This window comes from Rana temporaria, chromosome 1, assembly GCF_905171775.1.
Source record: "Rana temporaria chromosome 1, aRanTem1.1, whole genome shotgun sequence".
NCBI lineage: Eukaryota > Metazoa > Chordata > Amphibia > Anura > Ranidae > Rana > Rana temporaria.
The window spans coordinates 173,654,571-173,678,150 of record NC_053489.1 but is presented as its reverse complement, the minus strand read 5'-3'; positions in this window follow the sequence as shown (position 1 = coordinate 173,678,150).

Below are 23,580 nucleotides of genomic sequence, written 5' to 3'. Positions count from 1 at the left end.
TTTTTTTTTTTTCTTCAGGCAGTGAACATTTTTAGCAAATACAGACAATACCTGTTGTTCGTGCCAAAATGCATTGTCACCCCCAGTTTTGTCATGTGCTAGTTTTTAAATCTGAGAGGATATTAACTCACATTTGTGACAAGTGACAAAAATTTTCAAATTAGCAGCAGGCCATAGACGATGTGGATTTCTTTCCTGCAGCCATGGGTTGCAGGAAATAAATGTGCACGATTCTCCCATCAACACCTAGTACTGACAGGGGGATCCCTCCTGCCGAGACATTGTCTCCTGCTGGGAGAATCTCGTGATTATCACTATCAGCTATAGTTGCCGTTTGCGTTAATCGCAAGCAAATCCGGAAGGTTGGTTGTACCCAAGTTGATCGATCAACTTGGTACTTCAGCCTGCCCATTAATGATTCAAGATTTGAACCGTTTATGTCCAGCCTTATGTCACCTCCTGTGAGATGGACTGGAGGCAAAAAACAGTGACATCTTTCTTATTTAAACTTCTAATCCCATCACCCCCTTTTAACCGAGATAAACCAAGGCAAGCTCATGGAAGTCCAGCCTGGGTGGCAACTGTGGCTTCCTACATAGATTAGATATAGTGAAGGTGTGAGTGTAGCCACACTGGAACAGTAAGTGTGTCACTTGAAGGATAACCAGGTAAAAAGAAAGGAGGGAGGGAAAGCCTGTTTTGGGATTAGGACATGCTTTAAAAAAAAAGCACAATTTTTTGCAGGCAAGCAGATACTGACAGGAACACTTCAAGGGGTTGTAAAGGTTAGTTTTTTATTTTTTAAATAGTGTTCACAGGGACTCCCCGCAGGGATTTAGTCCCAAGATAGTGGGTGAGCATGCTGACTAACCCCCAGCCAGAACGGCTCGGATGATGGGGACAAGCTTACTGAGGAGGAACAGGAAGTGAGAAATTCAGACAAAGGGAAAAAAAACATTTAGAAGTGAAATCGAAGGAAAAGGTAAGTGAACCAACAATGCACTAGCTTAAAGGAACCTACCGTATTTATCGGCGTATACCGCACACTTTTTTGCCCTGAAAATCAGGGCAAGATCATGGGTGCGCGATATACGCCGATACCCGCGCCGAGTTTGAACCACTGCGCCGGCATATACCGAGCGCAGTACACTCGGGTATAGTCGGGCAGGCTCGGCTCCTCTATCGGTCACGTCCAGGACGCACAGCACGTGACCGCGAGAGGAGCCGAGCCTGCCCGACTATACCCGAGTGTACTGCGCTCGGTATATGCCGGCGCAGTGGTTCAAACTCAGCGCGGGGATCGAGCGGGGAGGACGCCGGACCCGATGAGGACACCACCGAAGCTGCAGACGGACGCCGGACCCGACGAGGCCACCGCGCAACACACCAAAACTAAGTACTAAAATGTTTTTTTTACAGGAATACGGGTCCACTTTAGGGGTGCGCGCTATACGCCGGAGCATGCAATACCCCGATAAATACGATATTTAGAAAATACAATACAAACCTTTACAACACCTTTAATAAACTACAATGGCACTCCACAGTGCTATGGTAGTTCATTGAAAACTACAAGCCAACAGCCACAAAGGATGTCAGGGTGTAGTTCATTCACACACAGAGCTGCGCTAATTTCAAAAAGTGACAGTTAGTATGGGAAACTTCTCACAGGGAGGGGGGATTTGGCAGTGGCTGCAGCATTGGGAACATGTCCCATTGTCGTCGTCCCTCCTCTAAAAATGGGTGGAACATGCAACATGTTCTCAAAGGTGAGCTTATCCTTTTAAGTCCAGGTTTCCTTTCACTTTAAATAGTTTGTTTGCGCCAAGCTAGCCCAAACAAACAATTTCCATAGCGAAGTTATTCTGCCACTGTCGGCACTGTATCATACTGTAGTACAGTATAGAGCCCTGTGTTCTGGCAGGCATTAAGGGTGACTTCCCATCACTGCTAAGACAAAATTGAGTCAGATTGAGTGTTTCTCAGCCATTAAGTGGAAGCTTTTTATTTTTTTTGAATAAATACAAGGCTTCCTGCTTATTGGCAGAGAGGTGGAGAAGCAAGCAGATGTTACCATTTCCACCTCGGTTAATCAGAGGGAACCCTTGTAGTCATTGATAAAAATACAAAACTTCCTCTGAATGGCTGAGAAGCACTCCCAAATTTGGGGAAGCCACCCGCAAAGGTTGCTAGAACGCGGCAGCCTTATTCAACCAGTGTGCCTCCCAGGTTTCTTTAGGGTTGCCTTGGCAAAATGCCCAAAGATTTGTGTTCAAGCCTGCCTTTTAGTTATACATTGTGCAACATTACAATCTTCTAACCACCAGCGTCGCAACAGCCATTGACGTCGCCTGCACAGCATCCTTGTTTGCCCCTCCCCTGCCTTTATTCATCAGCACTGGGGTCACAATAGTTGAGTGAGGGAGAAGAGAAACATTGCAATAAGTCTGTACCAGTGTGCGAGAGTGTATTTTCTTTGGAAGAATAAATCGCTTCTAACGTTGAGCGTTTTTTTTTTACGTGTTTATGTGGCTGTATTATGTAAAGCTATTTAGTTTTTTACCTTTTTTCTAGAATGGTGTGCTTCGAAATTGTGCAGAATTTTAAAGGGTCCATTGATGGAAGAAAGGTTGAGAAACACTACTGTACAGTGTGTAGCAAATGCTGCTACTACAGTATTATACAGGCAGTTCACACAGTGGCAGAGTAATTTACTTATAGAAATAGTTTGTGTGGGCCAGTTTGACCCAAACAAACCATTTAAAGTAAAAGGACGCATAAACCTCAACTCTAAATAGCAAGTAATGTGGGGGAAAATGCTGCATCATTACCCTGAATGTCTAATTGCTTTAGCGTTGCCTTCAGATACTTCCATAGCTACAAATGTCATAAGAATCGACTTCTACTTTTACTTCTCAACTTTGCTCACATCTACTGAGAACATTTAATTTTATTCTAAAGACCTTTTTATTTTTCTATTTATGATAATTGAATGTTGTTTGAGATTTCCTTTTCTTGAACTTCATAAAATTCTGTATGTTTGAAGCACTGACGAGTCTGAATTTTGGTACTGATAATCAGTTATCTGCATTATTTCTAAGCAGTGTATTATTTTACATTGTGATTTCAGAGTGTATAGTGTTGTTCACACAGTGTGTAGGACTTCATATCATTCATGAGTAATCAGTATACTCCACTGGTACTTTTATGTAATAAAATGACTGCTATGTCAGTAATCCTGGAAGCAGTTTATGTAAAGAAACTAGCCACTGGTCACAAATCATTATCCTTTCAGATTTATAACTAGATTGTATGACCATTTGTATGTTTTCTAGACTTTAGTGTGGTTCTTTTTCTGCTCACATCAGAGAATTGTGTGTGTTCGTTAAAATATATAGGAAGTGGAAAAGTGCCCAAAATGGAGATACTAAGGAAACTGCATTTCAGGTTAGCATTATACATTTGAGCTAAAAAATAAAATAAAAAAAATCTTAATTTTTCATGGCTGTTTATGGATGCTCAACCTAATTTTGGTGGAGTAAATTGGGAGTTAAAAACAGATGCAATCTTTACATATTAAGTTTTATTTATCTGTCGCCATCAAAGAGTCGAGGTTAATGAGAGATATAGTCCAGCAATAGCTGGCTGGCCATGTACATGGCTTGCCATGCTGAATCTAAGCCATATTTTTGTATTTCTTCCCATACTTTTAAAAGTATTTGATTAATTTTTGGAAGTCTTTTTCTTCAATAGAAGGAATACCAGTATTATTAATATTCCATAACCATGCAAGTCCTTCTAAAGGAAATTGCCTTTCCTGGATTGTGCACAGCATTATTTCACAAGGCTGCCTGATAGAGTAGGAAAATGGTTTATGTATTCTTCTTTTTAAAGCCATAAAAAAAACTACAGTATAGAGGACAAAAAGTGTATTTTTCCAACAACATAAGCAATTGTGTTCTTTCAAAGCTTATGGGAAAAATTGTATATTTTTCTCTGTGCATATTTTTACCTTTTGGCATTCCAAGTCTTCTTGTCATCTGTATGTCAGACTAGAATAATTAACACTCCTGCTGAACAACTTGCCAAGTTAAAACCAATAACAAAGTATGCCACTTTGTAATTGGTATTTGTTTTCATTTAGGTTGGTCCAACCAGGGCTAGGAGAATCCCAGGTATTAAAGTCTGTCCCTGATCAAGCCACTGCGGCATTCGCCCAAACACAACCAAAGGATAAATGTGGCGTAAAATCAGTGACAGTCTGGTTCCCCTTCCCTGATAGAAAAATAATTGGCACACTCTTTTTGTTGTGCCTATTGCTTTGTGAAAATTCAATAAAAAAATGACTGAACTAGAAATAATTGACACATGTCTCACAAACGTTTTTTAACTTGTTTACTATATGTAAACGTACGTGTTTTCCAATAGTTATAACTGTATCTATCGCCTTATCTAGCACCCTTTGTAAATAATGCTGTGCATTATGCAGATTAGCCGGCATTTCTCCTGTTGACATAATACTTGGTACAAAGTTATTATTATTATACAGGATTTATATAGCGCCAACAGTTTGCGCAGCGCTTTACATCAGGGAAGACAGTACAGTCACAATACAATTAGATTCTTTCTGTGATTGAAGTCTCAGAAAGTTTAAGCTGGGACGTGCAGGCTTTGTTTCGAGGCTGTTTGTGAAGTGGACACTTGTGTACTGCGTTCTTGTTTGGTCTTAGTGGTTGTTGAATGTTTACGTTGCATGGTCCTATAGTGAAAGCGCTATGCTTATAAGAAGAGTCTGATTTCATTATATTGAGTTTATTTTATTATAAAACGAAATGTGTTTAACAATCACTTTTACCCTTGAATTAACTTTTTATTACTTGGTTTTACATGGGAGCAGAGTAGTGATATATAAACTTGACCTGGAGCTGCAGTGTTCTCTGTATTTTTCCTATACACTTACTAGTTCATTTTAGCAGGCGAACGAATATTCATCATAAGCTAGAAATGGAAAAATACTTTTATATGTATGTGTATATATCAACTGATCTGCAACCAAAGAACTCTTTCGGTCTCTGTCAGTAAAACCATGTTGATAGACTGCATGTGAATAAGCTGATGAAGCAAAATAACCGTTTTCAGGAGTCTACTCTCAAAGAAGAAATCAAAGCAGCTCTGTGATTTGCTAGCTGCAGTTCTACATGTAAGGTTCATACACTGTTGCTTATTCTATGCAGTCACTTTGTTCTGTGCTTAAAGTGGTTGTAAACCTCAGACATGAAATATGAACAAAGCATATCACTCTATAGTGTGTACCTGTCTCAGTCCAGAACACTAAGTGTTATTTGTTTGCTGCTTTGTTCCTCTGCTATAAGCATGAACTTCTGATGAGTTTTACTGACAACCGATTTAACTCGGACTGCATTCTATCACTTTGAAATTGGGACTGCATGATGTGGGCACTTTAACATGGTTCAGAGTGCTATCCATGCCACACTGCAACTGACTTTCCAAGTGATGGGATATTATTCTGAATTCTCCCTACTTTGGAGAGCTGTGTGCTAATGAGTGTGTGTGTGTGTATATATTCAAAAAATGCTCCAACATGTTTGTTTTTTTAATTCACCCTGATACTTTTGTTAGCCCACTTGTAATTCAAAATGTAAGCTCCAAATTTGTTTTGTTAACAGGCTGTCCTTGAGGTTAATGCTTGTGGTATTTATGTTAAACCCAGTTCAGAATAAGATGAATATGGACATTGTAAAGGTGGGGAAAAAATGTGTGTCGCATTACATTTTGGTACAGTCATTTCACAATCATGAGTGAGGAATCGATTCCTTACAATTAAGGAGACCATCACCTTCAGGCGTGATCCATTGGTTTGGAAGTTCTCTGATGGTGTCCAGTGGTCTGGGTAATATAACCTTGTATTTATGGGGCCATGTACTGGAAGCTTTTTAGTCAGTGGTCACTTGCTTGGTTAGCACATATACACTTTAATTACTGATAACAGATCATTTTTTGTAGAAACATAAATGCTGTACTGTTAATGGATTTTCTTCTCGTGAACAACACATAAACAACTCCTAAAAATACATCCTTGATTTATAAAGTTGTCTAATGGAAAAAGTCTCAGATAATTCCTAGTCATTAAATCCCGCACTGGAAAAAAGCTAGAAATTATGTTTTTTTCCATCCGCTTTATAAATAATTCCTAGTGAACTTCTGAATGTCTCCAGCTGTTGATCAATGTTATATATTATTTTTTATCATGAAACCCTTCTGTTAATCACATACCCTATATGATTACCAATATGTGTATTTGGGGAAGGAAGATATTTGGCGTGGCATCACTAGATATTTGTAAGAACTATCCTTTCTCAAATTTGCGCCAGAATAAAAGTTGTGCAACTTTATTTTGGCCACCTTTTGTGCATGGCATGATTAAGAAATATTTTGATAGATTTATATGCCTAACACACATATAGGGTTTGATAATATTTGCTGCCTATATTGAAATGTATTGCAGAAAATAGAATACTAAATTGTTTAATTTATCACTGAAAAGTTGGTGGAATAATATATTTCAGTCAAATTGAAAAATTGGGGATGGGAGGGAGGTTTGGTTGATCTTTGTCTGATATATTTCTGTGGTTCTTCATTCTTAATCTTGTTTCTTAAATGTACCAAGCTCATTTAATTTATGTTTCAATGTTTATTGATGTCATTACAGTTTGTTTTTCAGACCAGTATTAAAATGTAAATATGCATTACTGTATATAAAATTTTACTGAAACCTTTGTGTCTTGATCTTTCATGTATGCTCTTTTCAATATGACCAATGAAAATTTTTAACATGACCCCATGTAATCCTCCCTATTACTGTTAAGTACCAATATGAATCCAAAAGACTAGGAATTGGGGATATCGTGAAGATTTTATATTTACATAATCGCAAAAGTAGTCCTTTTTGTCCAATCAAAACATTGAGTTTATATAGTGTGTGTGTGTGTGTGTGTGTGTGTGTGTGTATATATATATATATATATATATATATATATATATATATATATATATATATATATATACAAATACACACACACACACTAAAATTAAGTATTGATCACATCACCATTGTTCTAGATAAATTTACTTCCAAAGGTGCTATCGACATGACATTTTCACCACATGTCATTAACAGCCTATGCACTTCCTACATACAAAGAAACCATAAACAAATAAGTTCAATACTTTTTCCCTGTGTCATTCCATTTTATTACACATAACTCAATTTCTGAACACATGAAGAAAGTGAGTTGCAAAAAGGCATGGAAAGCCAAGACACCAGCTGAAATCTATCAGTAATTAGAAAAAAAATCCTGACCACTTTTTAGTGCAAATTAATATCCGCTGGTTCATTCTCAAATGATTTCCTATAAAAAGGTATCTCATTACCAAGGTGACACGCAAGAAACATCTCGTGATGGGTGTAAGAGCTTCACAACCTTATTATTGCAAAACATACTGATGGCATTGGTTACAGCATGATTTCTAAACATCTGAATGTTCCAGTGAGCACTTTTGGGGCCATAATCCAGAGGTGGAAAGAACATAATTTCACCATAAATCGGCTACAATCCAGTGCTCCTTGTAAAACAGAGGAGTGAAAAGAATTATCAGAAGAGTTGACCAAGAGCCAATGACCACTTGTTGAGGGCTTCAGCAAGACCTAGAATTAGCAGGTACAATTGTTTCAAAGAAAACAATAAGTAATGCACTCAACCACCATGGCCTGTATACACGCTCACCACGCAATACTTCATTGCTGAAGAAAAAGCATGTTAAAGCTTGTTTAAAGTTTGTGAAATACTGGGAGAATATAGTCTGGTCAGATGAGACCAAAAATGAACTCTTTGGATGCCATAATACACACCATGTGGAAAAAAGTGGGTGGAGCAACTGCGCTAATCAACTAACAAATATAAATAAAACAAAATTCATAAAAATACATATGTGATCGGATGCAGTGAATACAAAATAGAGCTGCACCTTACTGTGATTGTTGTACAGTGATGGCATAAATAGGAAAAAAACAAGGTGCGCTAAATTGAAAAGGTATATAAATAATCCTGAGGATCATGAGATAAATAATCCATGAATGTTAAAATACATGCAAAAATAGAAAAAATATGACAATGAACATAGTCTATGGAGAATGAAGAAAACAACGTAGATCCTGTTCACCAGTGCAGTGAAAAAAAATAATAATTTGAACACAGTCCACAGGTGTCGGTCGTATTCAATAGTGACAATCCAAAAGGAAAGAGATCCTCCACCATAAAAATAGTGTGTCTGCTTACCAGAAAACCGGCGGTCTCTTAATTAAAAGAAGACCCCAGAAGGCGTTTGGATTAACCCTGTGGTAGTTGGGATGTGGATGGGCTGAGTATGACGTCTGACCCCGTCTCAAACCAGTGTATGGGATACTTGGATGATGAATACCATGGAAAATATAGGAGGACCGCAATAGTGTGATACCATAGATAAAATTTATTAAAAAGAAGACAAAAACACACTTGCATGGATACAGTGTAAAATAGGCATGTCAAATTGGCGCTCCGGCCGGAAGCAATCCAAAAAACACCCGTCCAATTGGTAGGAATAGTGCACTCAACGGGGGGTGATCCGATGCGACACACGTTCCGCCCGACCGGTTTCGCGAAAACTCGCTTCCTCATGGGGCACGGGTGGCACACCAAATCACCCCCCTTAAATAACAAAAATAAAATGAATGACGACCAAGCATCATCGCAAGCACGTGGGCGCGCATGCGCGCGCACGTTGGAACACAAAGGTCAGACCAGGCCTCGCTCTGGTCCGAACCTGGCGCCAGTGCGCATGCGCCCGCATATACGGAGTCCCAGGGCAATAAAATACATAGGGCATGGTTAATCCGGACATCGCGGCGGAAGAGAGACAGTCCCACGCCGGATGTCACTGAAAACGAAGCCCCTTAGCAATGATAGATGCAGAAGACCGCTCCGTATCCTCGAACGGCTCCCGCATCACATGACCAGGTGCGTCGACGTCACACGTCGGCGCACGGCCGTGACGACGCAGAGAGCCCTCGGATGACACGGCAGGGCCCAGGAAGCATCAACACGAGGACCAAGCCTCGATATGGAAAACGGGCTGAACCAACAGCCAGCCGCCTATTGGTCAGACAGACCAAACCTCATTTTGGATGCAAAGACACGGAGGCTAGCCACAAACTCAGGACTCCCGAGATACAGGGCCATAAGTTAAAGCTCTGTACAGAGATGCAGTAGCTAGATGGTTACCAAATAATTAGCAAAGGCAATGGCGTGTCAATCCACCCAAACGGGGTAAACAATAAAAATTACATAATAAAATTAGCATGTTCAATGATAAATAATCAATAATACATTAACTAGTAAAATTGACATATTCGATGGTATACACAACAAAGGGTACATAAAGTATGCCAACTGATATAAAAAAAAAAAAAAAAAACTAATTAGCATGAACATCATGCATGCAATCAGGGGTGGATAATAATGTCCAATACAGTCCAAATAAATTAACAGGTTGTTGGGACCAACTCAGTAATGCAAATAAGTACTATATATAATCGTGTATCAAAAAATGGCCATGATCTACATAGTGTGGCGAATAGATATAAAGGCACAGACAACTAATAGAGGTGGCAAACTCAATTGGGCATAAAACCCTAATCTTTGATACGAGAAATCATGAATTATTAATAAAGGCATTAATATCTGTGTCAATATTCAGCCCATACGGTGTGTACGTTTTTGGTACGGTGGATCCAAGCCATTTCTTGTCTGGATATTTCCCGGACAAGATTGCTCCCTCTCCAATGCGGACGATACTTATCGATTCCGATAAACAAAGTATTGGAGGGGTCTCTATGGTGCTTTAAATCGTAATGCCTAGAGACAGAATGCTTATCAAAACCACTTCTGATTTTGGCGATATGTTCGTTTAACCTAACTGACAGAGCCCTCTTGGTGCGGCCTATGTACTGAAGGCCGCAAGGGCACTGGATAAGGTATATAACACCTTTCGTCGAACAGGTTATAAAGGGTTCGACTTCAAAAGTTTGTTGGGTAGCTGTGGACTGAAAAGAAAAAATCTTCCTGTCTCTGCAACTATTTAGGGTGCAAACCTGACAGCGTTTACATCTGTAATATCCTGTAAGATTTTCAAGGAAAGTCCTAGTTGCCCTTGGAGGATCATGAACGCTGGGAGCAATGCGACTTCCAATCGTAGAAGCACCCCTAAAAACCACACTAGGTCTTTCCGGAAGGATGGGGGCTAAGACCTGATCTGTGGTGAGAATGTGCCAATGCTTCTGAATCAGCTTCTTGACACTAAAATGTTGTGCAGAAAAAGTGTGAGAACTTAGGAGTAGGTATCTATAACCTTAGCCAGCAACTACTGACCGATCCAGAGAAAAAGCTTTTAGACAAGGGACAAGGGATTGAAATATGCCCCCCCTAGAAATCTCAGTAAGTTTCAAACTTATATGGATGTGCACAAATTCACTAGACGGCTTAGTATTAAACGTTATTTTCTTTCTAACCCTATTTCTGGCCAACAGGCAAGTAATGAATATAAACATTCCTCCTTGTCTAATGCTTCCCTTTTTAATCCACCAGGATCTTTGGCCCCCAGCATTAAAGTGTTTAGGGATGTGGTCCTTAGCGATTTGGACAGACTTAGAGTGAATAAATCTACTATGAACAGAGATTTGACAATGGGTTTGGAATCACTTTGCCACAACAAGGCCTTGGTTATTAGACCGGCTGATAAGGGGGGGGTATAGTCGTTCTCGACCAGTGTGACTACTTAAAAGAAATGCACAGGCTGGTTGATGATGTCAACACTTATACCCCCCTTAGTAGGGATCCATTGAGTGGGTACAAAAAGGAACTTGAGGTTCTGGTTAAACAGGGTCTCCAAAGTGGCATTCTGAACAATAAAGAAGCTCTTTTCCTGGTACCTAGTGCTCCACGGACCCCAGTGATATACTATTTACCTAAGATACATAAGAGTCAGACTTGCCCCCCGGGTCGTCCCATCGTGAGTGGGATTGATTCCATCACGTCCCGGGCGGGCAAGTACATAGACTCTTATTTACAGCCACTTGTGCAGATGATCCCTTCGTATATTAAGGATACGAAGCAGGTCATTAACACACTTGCCAGTATCTCCCCGAAATCAGGTGTATGGATGGTCACAGCTGATGTGACCTCCTTATACACGATTATTCCCCACAATTTGGGTTTTGAGGCAGTACAGTTGTATTTGGTTAGACAGTCTAGTCTGGTACAAGCCCAAATAGATTTCATCATGGTTCTGCTGAAATATGCAGCTTCTCACAATTATTTTATGTTCGATAATTTGTTTTATCGACAGGATAGGGGTGTGGCCATGGGGGCTAAATATGCCCCCAGTTTGGCCAACCTCTTCATGGCCAAATGGGAGGAGGACGTCATCGATGTTCACCGCCGGCCCGAGATACTACTCTGGTCGAGGTACATCGATGACGTCCTCCTCCTTTGGGATGGGAGTGAGTCAGATCTTGTCGACTTCATGGCCGATTTGAATCGGAACACTCGGGGCATTGCATTTAATTTTGAGTCCAGTCAACAATCCATCCATTTTCTAGATCTCCAGATCAATATTGAGAACGGTAGATTTGTCACGTCCACTTTTTTCAAACCAACTGACCGCAACTCGTTTATTCCACTAGATAGTTGCCATTTACCAACTTGGTTAAAATCTGTACCCCTGGGACAGTTTATGCGCATCAAACGCAATTGTACCAATCCCCTGACATTTGAGAACCAGGCCTCAATCCTCTCCAAGAGATTTGAGGAGAAGGGGTATGACAACTCCATCCTACTCCAATCAATGGAGAGAGTTAGAAATACAGATAGGACAGCTCTTCTTGCAGATAAAAACAGGGGGGAGCGAGGTGATAGATTTTCTCTACCCTTCGTTACAACTTTTTCTGCACAACATTTTAGTGTCAAGAAGCTGATTCAGAAGCATTGGCACATTCTCACCACAGATCAGGTCTTAGCCCCCATCCTTCCGGAAAGACCTAGTGTGGTTTTTAGGGGTGCTTCTACGATTGGAAGTCGCATTGCTCCCAGCGTTCATGATCCTCCAAGGGCAACTAGGACTTTCCTTGAAAATCTTACAGGATATTACAGATGTAAACGCTGTCAGGTTTGCACCCTAAATAGTTGCAGAGACAGGAAGATTTTTTCTTTTCAGTCCACAGCTACCCAACAAACTTTTGAAGTCGAACCCTTTATAACCTGTTCGACGAAAGGTGTTATATACCTTATCCAGTGCCCTTGCGGCCTTCAGTACATAGGCCGCACCAAGAGGGCTCTGTCAGTTAGGTTAAACGAACATATCGCCAAAATCAGAAGTGGTTTTGATAAGCATTCTGTCTCTAGGCATTACGATTTAAAGCACCATAGAGACCCCTCCAATACTTTGTTTATCGGAATCGATAAGTATCGTCCGCATTGGAGAGGGAGCAATCTTGTCCGGGAAATATCCAGACAAGAAATGGCTTGGATCCACCGTACCAAAACGTACACACCGTATGGGCTGAATATCGACACAGATATTAATGCCTTTATTAATAATTCATGATTTCTCGTATCAAAGATTAGGGTTTTATGCCCAATTGAGTTTGCCACCTCTATTAGTTGTCTGCCTTTATATCTATTCGCCACACTATGTAGATCATGGTCATTTTTTGATACACGATTATATATAGTACTTATTTGCATTACTGAGTTGGTCCCAACAACCTGTTAATTTATTTGGACTGTATTGGACATTATTATCCACCCCTGATTGCATGCATGATGTTCATGCTAATTAGGTTTTTTTTTTTTTTTTTATATCAGTTGGCATACTTTATGTACCCTTTGTTGTGTATACCATCGAATATGTCAATTTTACTAGTTAATGTATTATTGATCATTTATCATTGAACATGCTAATTTTATTATGTAATTTTTATTGTTTACCCCGTTTGGGTGGATTGACACGCCATTGCCTTTGCTAATTATTTGGTAACCATCTAGCTACTGCATCTCTGTACAGAGCTTTAACTTATGGCCCTGTATCTCGGGAGTCCTGAGTTTGTGGCTAGCCTCCGTGTCTTTGCATCCAAAATGAGGTTTGGTCTGTCTGACCAATAGGCGGCTGGCTGTTGGTTCAGCCCGTTTTCCATATCGAGGCTTGGTCCTCGTGTTGATGCTTCCTGGGCCCCGCCGTGTCATCCGAGGGCTCTCTGCGTCGTCACGACCGTGCGCCGACGTGTGACGTCGACGCACCTGGTCATGTGATGCGGGAGCCGTTCTCGAGGATACGGAGCGGTCTTCCGCATCTATCATTGCTAAGGGGCTTCGTTTTCAGTGACATCTGGCGTGGGACTGTCTCTCTTCCGCCGCGATGTCCGGATTAACCATGCCCTATGTATTTTATTGCCCTGGGACTCCGTATATGCGGGCGCATGCGCACTGGCGCCAGGTTCGGACCCAAGGCGAGGCCTGGTCTGACCTTTGTGTTCCAACGTGCGCGCGCATGCGCGCCCACGTGCTTGCGATGACGCTTGGTCGTCATTCATTTTATTTTTGTTATTTAAGGGGTGTGATTTGGTGTGCCACCCGTGCCCCATGAGGAAGCGAGTTTTCGCTAAACCGGTCGGGCGGAACGTGTGTCGCATCGGATCACCCCCCGTTGAGTGCACTATTCCTACCAATTGGACGGGTGTTTTTTGGATTGCTTCCGGCCGGAGCGCCAATTTGACATGCCTATTTTACACTGTATCCATGTAAGTGTGTTTTTGTCTTCTTTTTAATAAATTTTATCTATGGTATCACACTATTGCGGTCCTTCTATATTTTCCATGGTATTCATCATCCAAGTATCCCATACACTGGTTTGAGACGGGGTCAGACGTCATACTCAGCCCATCCACATCCCAACTACCACAGGGTTAATCCAAACGCCTTCTGGGGTCTTCTTTTAATTAAGAGACTGCCGGTTTTCTGGTAAGCAGACACACTATTTTTATGGTGGAGGATCTCTTTCCTTTTGGATTGTCACTATTGAATACGACCGACACCTGTGGACTGTGTTCAAATTATTATTTTTTTTCACTGCACTGGTGAACAGGATCTACGTTGTTTTCTTCATTCTCCATAGACTATGTTCATTGTCATATTTTTTCTATTTTTGCATGTATTTTAACATTCATGGATTATTTATCTCATGATCCTCAGGATTATTTATATACCTTTTCAATTTAGCGCACCTTGTTTTTTTCCTATAATACACACCATGTTTGAGGTCAAATGGTATTGCACATCACCCCAAACATCATACCAACAGTGAAGTTTGGAGGTGGGAACATCATGGCGTGGGGCTGTTTTTCAGCATATGGTACTTGCAAACTTCATGTCGTTTAAGGAAGGATGAATGTACCAATATATTCCTGATAAAAATCTGCTGCCATCTACCAGGATGATGAAGATGAAATGATGGTGGGCATTTCAGCAGGACAATGATCCCAAACACAAAGCCAATGTAACTCTTCTTTTCAAAGAAAATAAAACTGCGAGAATGGCCCAGCCAATCCCCTGACTTTAATCAAATAGAAAATCTATGGAACGAACTAAAGATCAGAGTTCAACATCTATATTCAACCCATAAATAGAATAGGTCTTTAACCACTTCCCACTCTGCCTATAGCAAAATGACAGCTGGGTGATGGTTCAGTTATCCTGACTGGGTGTCGTATGATGTCCAGCAGGATAACTGCCAGCGCGCGCCCGTGGGGGCGTGCAGCACGGCGATCGGTGGTGCAGCTTCTCAGTCTGATACACAGCTATATCGATCTCGGTAAAGAGCCTCTGGTGGTTTCTCTTTAATACGTGATCAGCCATGTTCAATCACGGCTGATCGCAGTGTAAACAGAAGGAAATGTTTATTGGCTTTTCCTGATTCGCGTCTGACAGACGCGAGTAGAGGAGAGCCGATCTGCGGCTCTCCTGATGGGGTTCTGCGCTGATATCAGTGCAGCCCCCCACGGATGCCCACACTGGACCACCAGGGATGCCCACCACACATGGATGACCAGGTATGCCCCCCTATGGCCACCAGAGATATCACACAGGGCCCAAAATATGCCAATCGGTGCCCACAAATGGTGCCAGTCAGTGCCCACTACTAATGCCTGCCAGATGTCTCCTCATCAGTGATGCCCAGCAGTGCCATCTATCCAGTGTCCATCAGTGCCTCCTATAAGTACACATCAGTGCTGCATACAGGTGCCATCTATCGGTGCCCATCAGTGCAGCCTATCGATGCCTCCCATAAGTACACATCAGTGCAGCCTATCGATGCCTCCCATAAGTACACATCAGTGCAGCCTATCAATGCCCATCAGTGCTGCATACAGGTGCCACATCATCAATGTCGCCTTATCAGTGCCCGTTAGTGCAGCCTCATTAGTGGCCATCAGTGAAGAAGGAAACGTACTTTTAATAAAATTTAATAACAGAAACAAATAAAAAAATTTTTTTAACAAATGTTGGTGTTTTTTTATTTGTTGCACAGAAAAAAAAAACCCCAGCAGTGATCACATCCTACCAAAAGAAAGCTCTATTTGTGGGAACAAAATGATAAAAAAAAATTGTTTGGGTACAGTGTAGCATGATCGCACAATTGTCATTCAAATTGCGACAGCGCTGGAAATTGGCCTGGGCAGGAAGGGGGTGTAAGTGCCCTGTATTGAAGTGGTTAACTTATGGCTCCAGGACATTTCTAATTTGGATATTTCCCTCACTAGTGAGCTTCCCCTCCAGTGGGGACTATATTTATCAATGCCCAAAAAAATTGTCTTAAAGGGGTCTTTATTGTGTGCAAGCAAATAATGTTTGGACACCAGTGCTTCCTAAACCCAGTTTTAATATCAGTAATGTGTTCATTGAGGTGAACCTGTAGGGTCCTCCCTACGTTTTGAAGACTGCATGGGCACTGCAATAAATAGACCACCCCCACTGTTGAGTAAGTAATGAACAGTTTAATCGTATGTTGCATCTGTGTACTGGTAGAAATAAAACTGGTGGTTCTTCTATGAGCACAATCACTCAGAGAACACACCCTGCAGCTCTTACATTGATAGAAACCTGTTAATTGGTTAAAAAAACGAATTCTATTAGTGGAAGGGTTAAAAATTTTAGGGGCCACTCTATTACTTAATGATGGAGCCCCTTTAAACACCACTTGTGGTTTCTCAGGTAACACCGCCTTCAGCACTCTATCGTTGTTCACAATGTGCCATTGCCTGGAAATTATTTGTTTAATACTCCTATGTTGCATGAAATAAGTAGTAACACAGGGAACCACTGAGGAAAAGGACCTATTTGTGCGCAGTGGCCTATCTTGAAGTAAGTCCTCACTGTTCATAACATTTACAGAATTCAATGTAGTGGCAACTATCTACAGCAGGGGTGTCCAAACGCAATTTCATCGTGGGCCGCATCAGCATTATGATTGCCCTCAAAAGGGCCGGTTGTATCTGTAAGATTAGATGTCCAGCACATCCCCTCCCCATATTTTAGATGTCAAGAGCCACCCCACCATCAGAAGTTGAGTCCCCTACTTTCACTTATATCAGTGTACCCCCCCTTTCCTTATGCTGCTGTTGGGAAGAAGCTGGATGCATTGCTTGAAAGCAAAAAGTAAGGGTCTGGAGGAGGACCAGAGGAGGGCTGGAGCTCTCCTGCAGTTGCAGGAGTGGTGCGAGGCCCACATGAAATGGCCAGGAGGGCCAGATTCGGCCTGCGGGCCTTGTGTTTGACACCTGTGATCTTCAGGAATGTAGGAGTTCCTGTCAGTGGACTTGAAGAAAGTCGATGTAGCCAATCTTTCCCCTTTAACAGAGATCTTCAGATCCAAAAAATGTAATCTCTGATTGGCTCATCTCATAACTCAAGTGTATCCCCCTATGATTGACATTCAGGGATGCAATAAATTCCTACAATTCTAAGCAATTACCATCCCATCACAAAACTAATTGGGGTCTGTCCTGGGCATAGATGACATCCTCCTCCCACTTGGTTGTAAAAAAAGCTTAGCCAAGCTGGGGGCATATTTAGCCCCCATTTCAACCCCCCTGTCTTGATGAAAAAAATGGTTGTCAAACCAGAAGTAGTTGTGGGAGGCCGCACAGTATAACAATTCCATTATATAGGACACCGGGCAGACAGGAAGTCCAGAGTCCCGATCCAAAAAGCTGCTTCCAATCCTAAATCATGTGAAATTGCAGTGTATAAGCAGATGACATCTGCCATCACCAACCTCACACCTGGTTTTAGGGTCACCTCAGAAAGCAAATTAATACTCAGGGGTGGGGTTGGCCTCCCCAACCCGGCCCTTTACTGCACAGCAGTCCACATGAACAGAGTGATGGACTGGTGCAGACATGCAACCCATAATCTATGGGTCCACTTGGAACAGGAAACGGTCCTGTTATGCGGGCTTACCCTGGAGTGGGACTCTGTTTGCCCGATTCTCCTCCCCACACCCACTAATCGAGCTTACCCTACGGGAGCTTCACAGATATTTCAGAATAGCAGAGGCAGACAGTTTTTCTTCTCCATTAATGCCCATAATTGGCCACCCAGACTTCATTCCAAGTATTTCTGATAAGTTCTTCCGACTCCAACCTGATCAGAACTTGGTTAGAGCATCTTCTTTTCTTGGCCCCTCTGAATGGACTGACCCCTCAAGCCTTTATCCTATCCTTTAACTCCTCCATTTTGGCAGGTGGAAGATTTCTCAACTCTCACACTTCCTCCGATCCCTTCCTGACAACGTCTGTTTCCGCAGACAGCCCACGCCCTTTGAAGATTTGTGCCTGGGAGAGGAACCTATACAGAAATCCCTTTCTTATTCTTATAACATCCTACTTCTTACAATATCCTCTTCTTCTTATGTAAGTCATCCTAGTGTAGCAAATATCAGGAGATCATATACTAGATTTTGATGTGCTAGTACAGGACCCCATCTGTATTGGCGTCAATTTTCCCTGGTCATAGTCCCCTGTGTTGGAGATGTGGCACCCAGACTGGCACATTACTTCACATTTTCTGTGAATGTTCAGAGCTGTCCCTTTTCTGGAGACAAGTCCTGCAGATCTTCCACAAGATTACTGATGTCTCCCTCCAGGATAATCCTGCAGCAATACTCCTAAATCTGACTCCCATGTTCTGTAAGCGATATCGCAAATCCCTGTTGAAACACCTCTTGAATTCAGCTAGGGCGTCTGTTTCCAGTATGTGGAAGCAACCATCTCCATCAGTGGTTTGTGAGGGTGTGGGATATACAGCGGATGGAACATCTTACAGCTGCCTTAGGGGAAAGGGATGAGGAACACAACACTCGCTGAACACATTGGGATCTGTTCTGATTCTCGGACGAATATAAGTCCTACATTTGAGTAACTCGCTTCAGAAAAAATGTAATGCCTAGGGCTGTTGACCTTGCCAGAGCTTCTCACACACCCCCCCCTCATTTCCCCTCTACTGTTTCCTCTTTGCCCTTATACCCTTCTATTCCCCACTGACACCATTGGTGTCGCCCACTCCTTCCCTTTTCCCTTTACAGATAAAATTATTTCGGTTTGCATAATCCTTTTGTACCGCTCCTGTGAAACCAGGACAGAGAGCCACACCCTATAAGGGACCCACTGTTTAGTCATAGTCCACTAAATTTCATTGGCTCTGTACCTGCCGATAGGGATTGCGTTAGATTTACCCTTTAGGTTATCTTACTTTTTCCCTATCCATCATTTAATGGTATATATATGTCCTATAAAACGAACCCTCTTCCTGGCTTGGAGGTTCCCCTCATTATTCAGGTTGAATTGCAGGATATACAGTAGTTGTTGTGGAGTTTTTGGACCACAGTTTCCTGCTCTCTCATAACACTGTAAAGGAACCTCACCGATTATCTCATTAATGTACGTAGACCTTTTTGACAAGTTATAACTTTTGCCTATCATTATATGATGTTGACATTTGTGATGCCATACTATTTTGTACAATCTGCTTACCTTAAATAAATAAAATAAAAATAAAGCAAATTAATAATATACCATTTATTTTTTGATGAATGAGGGCATTTAACAAACCAAAGGTTGCAAATAAAAATCAATATATCTGCCCACCCGGGATGTAATTGAAACTATGCCACTAACAATTGGGCGTCCCGGGGGGCAAATAGGGTTCTTGTGAATCTTTGGTAGGTAATAAGTAGTTGGTGTCCGCGGTGCCTTATTCACCAAAAACAAACTCCCTTTTTTGTTTAGAATACCGGCCTCAAGACCCCTAGCCACAATCCTCTCCAAATCCCTCTTGTATTTATGTTTTGGGGTCAGAGGAGAGTGGTGTATAGGTATTAAAATCCCCCACTATCCTGTATATTTCGGACATATAATCCTCCCTATCTAGGATTACAATACCACCCCCCTTACATCTGTACATGTAGAGAAAACTGTAGTATGAGGCGCTGTTTTGTCTGTGCTCTCCCTGCCTTGATTTGCCTTGGGAGAATTTTTTGTGGACAGAGTGGTAGTGTCTTGAAATGGCTCACTTGCACGTGATCATCACTGTTGCATTCTTTGCACTTAATAATAGCCTTGAAGTCTTTAGCATAGTGTTGTGTAGGCATAGCATTTGAAGCAAACCCCACATTTCTTTAAAAGCTATTTGCATTCTTACAAGGGTTTCTTTCTGATGCTGGTACATTTCCTAAGCGGGTGTAGACTGGGGAGGCAGAACAGCAGGAAAAAAGCAGACATATTGGTATATCAATCTATCAACTCGCATAGACTTTCTTTTGTATTTTGTATGTGATTTTAAGATTTGTAGCAATAAAAATATTTTGCAATATATTTGAGTATATGATATTTACATTGAATTGGTACCTTTTAAAAGTTCAGAGTATACATATCTAGTGTAGTACTATGATGCAGTATGTTAGGGAAATGGTACCTAAATAAACTACCAGTTTAATCGTATGCATTAGATATAATAGCAGTGAAAACATGAATTTGAGATACAGTTACTGACAATGTTACTTGCATGGCATCATGACAAATGAGGTTGATTTCTTTATTTTGATATCCTGTCATTCTTAAAGTTAAACGTCAGCCTATGGAAATTAAATGGTTAGGCAGGATTTTTAATGCGTAATCTGACTGAGCTCCAATGCATGCACGGGAGTGATGTCATCCCCACCCTGCCAATGACAGAGTCTGCCAATCGAGACCCAGAAGCCGGCTTCCTGAGGCCAGGCAGGGAGCTCAAGGATGCCACATTGCTGAAGCTGAGGTGAGTATTCTAGTTTTATAGTTGGTAAGCTTGAATAAAGACTCTAGTCCAACCTGTGTACTTGGTGTATGTGTGTTCATGTCGAAAATCATTTGCCATATCCCTGTATATTGTGTTCACTAAGATGCACATGATGGTAGCAGAGTCTGAAAAAACTTGAGACTAGGGTGGAGGTTCACCTTTCAGCAGGACAATGACCCTAAACATACAGCCAGAGCTACAATGGAATGGTTTAGATCAAAGGGTCAGGTGTTAGAATGGCCCAGTCAAAGTCCAGACCTAAGTCCAATTGAGAATCTGTGGCAAGAAAAATGCTGTTCACAGACACTCTCCAACCTATTTGACAGAGCTTGAGCAATTTTGCAAAAAGACTTGCAGCTGTAATTACAGCAAAAGGCGGTTCTAAAAAGTATTGACTCGGGGGCTCAATACAAATGCATGCCACAAGTTTCACATATTTTATTTGTGTAAAAATTTGAAACCATTTATCATTTTCCTTCCACTTCACAATTATGTGCACCTTGTGTGGGTCTATCACATAAAATCTCAATAAAATACATTTACGTTTTTGGTTGTAACATGACAAAATGTGGAAATGTCAAGGGGCATGAATACTTTTTCAAGGCACTGCACACATTCCTGATCCCTGCACTTAGTGTTAGACACGTTTGCCTTAAAATTCCAGGCATGTTTTCATGAGTGCAGCTACACATAGGGAGTTATTTACAAAAGGCAAATCCACTTTGCACTACAAGTGCAAACTACAAGTGCAAAGTGCACTTGATATTGCACTGAGAGTGCACTTGGAAGTGCAGTCGCTGTAAATCTGATGGGGACATGCAAGGAAAAAGAAAAAAAAAATGAAATTTAGCTTGCACATGATTGGATGATAAAATCAGCAGAGCTTCCCCTCATTTCAGATCTCCCCCCTCAGATTTACAGTGACTGCACTTCCAAGGGCACTTTCAGTGCAATTTGCACTTGCTACAGTGCAAAGTAGATTTGCCTTTCGTAAAAAATACCACTCATCCCTGACGCATTATATGTATGCAGGCATTATCCTGCATAAGTGATTCTGACCATCTTTTTCAATAAAGAGGTCCAAAGGTTCTGGTAAGCCTATTACCACTATTTGAGCACTTCTGTGTGTCGATCGCTTAAATTAGCATGGTGAAGGAATACTAGAGGCACCATTTGAATAAGAAGAATTAAATTAAGCACATCAAGATCTATACAGTGGCGATAATCAATATTTCAGTGCATTTATTTACATCTATTTTTCACTGGCAGCAATAAATTTACCATTCGGTTGGACTTTTTTGGGGATTTATTATTTGTTTGCAAAATTTGTTTGAAAATTTGTGGCACATCAAGTCTACCACTTATACTAACCAAATGTGGCTATTCAGTCACCTGAATTGTTATCATTGGTAGTAATGGCACTTTTATATTCACTATATCGGCGGTGAAAAAAAATCTATGTTTGTTTATATATTCACATTTAATTTTCCACTGGCAGCATCTAATGCACCATTTGTTTGGTTCACTTGTTTTGGGACTTATTTGTTTGTGTTGTATGACACACCAGTTATATCACATATAATAGTTAATCAATGCAATCTAGTGACAAAGATTAGTATCTAATTATCAATTAACCTTTTTTCCATTAATTTAGGGCCAACCCCGATCTGTTGAATCGTTTGTTGTAGGAAGGACTAGTGAACCTGGTCAAGTGCCTTTTTGGCATCAACCGAGATTAGAAATGCTGGGATATGGCATTTTTGGGCATGTTCCATTAGTGCAGTGTTTCTCAATTCCAGTCCTCAGGCCCCCCCAACAGGTCAGGTTTTCAGGATCACCACAGCCTTTTCATCTGAGGGAAATCCTGAAAACCTGACCTGTTGGGGGGGCCTGAGGACTGGAATTGAGAAACACTGCACTAGTGTGATTGTTTTAAGGGTATTGTGCCTAGCCTCCCTACCTGGGGTAAAGCCCACCTAATCAAGATATATGAGATCAGAAAGCAGTGGTGTAAGCCTGTTAGCAATCATTTTAGAATACATCCGTATGTCTGTTAGTCAAGGAGATAGGACAGTAACTCCCGCTTAAAGTAGGGTCCTTCCTGGTTTAGGCAATACAATAATTTGAGCTTTGAGTGCGTGTATTGGGAAAGGAGAGTCAGTAGAAACTGTATTAAAAGTTTTGGCCATGAACGGGATGAGAAGGTCTTGAAACGTTTTATAGAAGCAAGCAGATTATTGAGAGAGGAGAGCATGGTGGTGAGTTCCTCCTCTGTAAAGGCCCACTCAAGGTCTTTACCGTCTCTGCAGGAATACTAGGGAGGGTGGTCTTGGCAACAAAGTCTGCTATTCTAGACGTATAGACTGGCAGTCGGGCAAGAAGGTAAGTTGTACAGGTTTTAGTAGAAAGAACATACATTTTTTTGAAAGGATGTGTAAGTTGACCATCTGGGCGTTTGAGTTTTAGGATAGAGGTAATGCTATTTTTGGCATGTAATGCTCTGGCCAACAGCTTACCATGTTTTTTAGCCTCTACATAATATGGGACGTTAACAAAGTGGAGATGCAAATCAAAAGGTCAGTAATTTTGGCAAGATGGTCTTTCTTAAGCCCAGAACCGTGTTTAATAAACACGCCCCGAACCACACACTTTAGCGCTTCTCATTGATTGGGAATAGATGTGTCATCCTTCTGATGGAGAAGAGTAACGCTAAGGATTATATTCAGATTATTTGATATTGACGGCAGATCTGCATTTGAACTTAAGTCCTTACCACAGGTAAAGAGAGGCCCAAGTAACTTAGCCCATATCCAAAATTGCAATCCACTCTTGTCACTTGAAAAAGGAACAATCCACCGCTCTGGGTGTAAACAATATATACAATTCTTAAACGGCCCCAATTTGGTGATAAAAAACGTGCTCATGCTCATTAGTAAAACCGTGTTCCAAGGTGCTTAGACTGGGTGCCCCACATTTATGTACACTCACCCCTAGGAGTTAGCAAACTATCTCTGGTATGGTCGTTGAAGCATGTGGATGGACCCCTGGAGAGTTCCGTACTGGCACTTCCTGCAGTACGTTG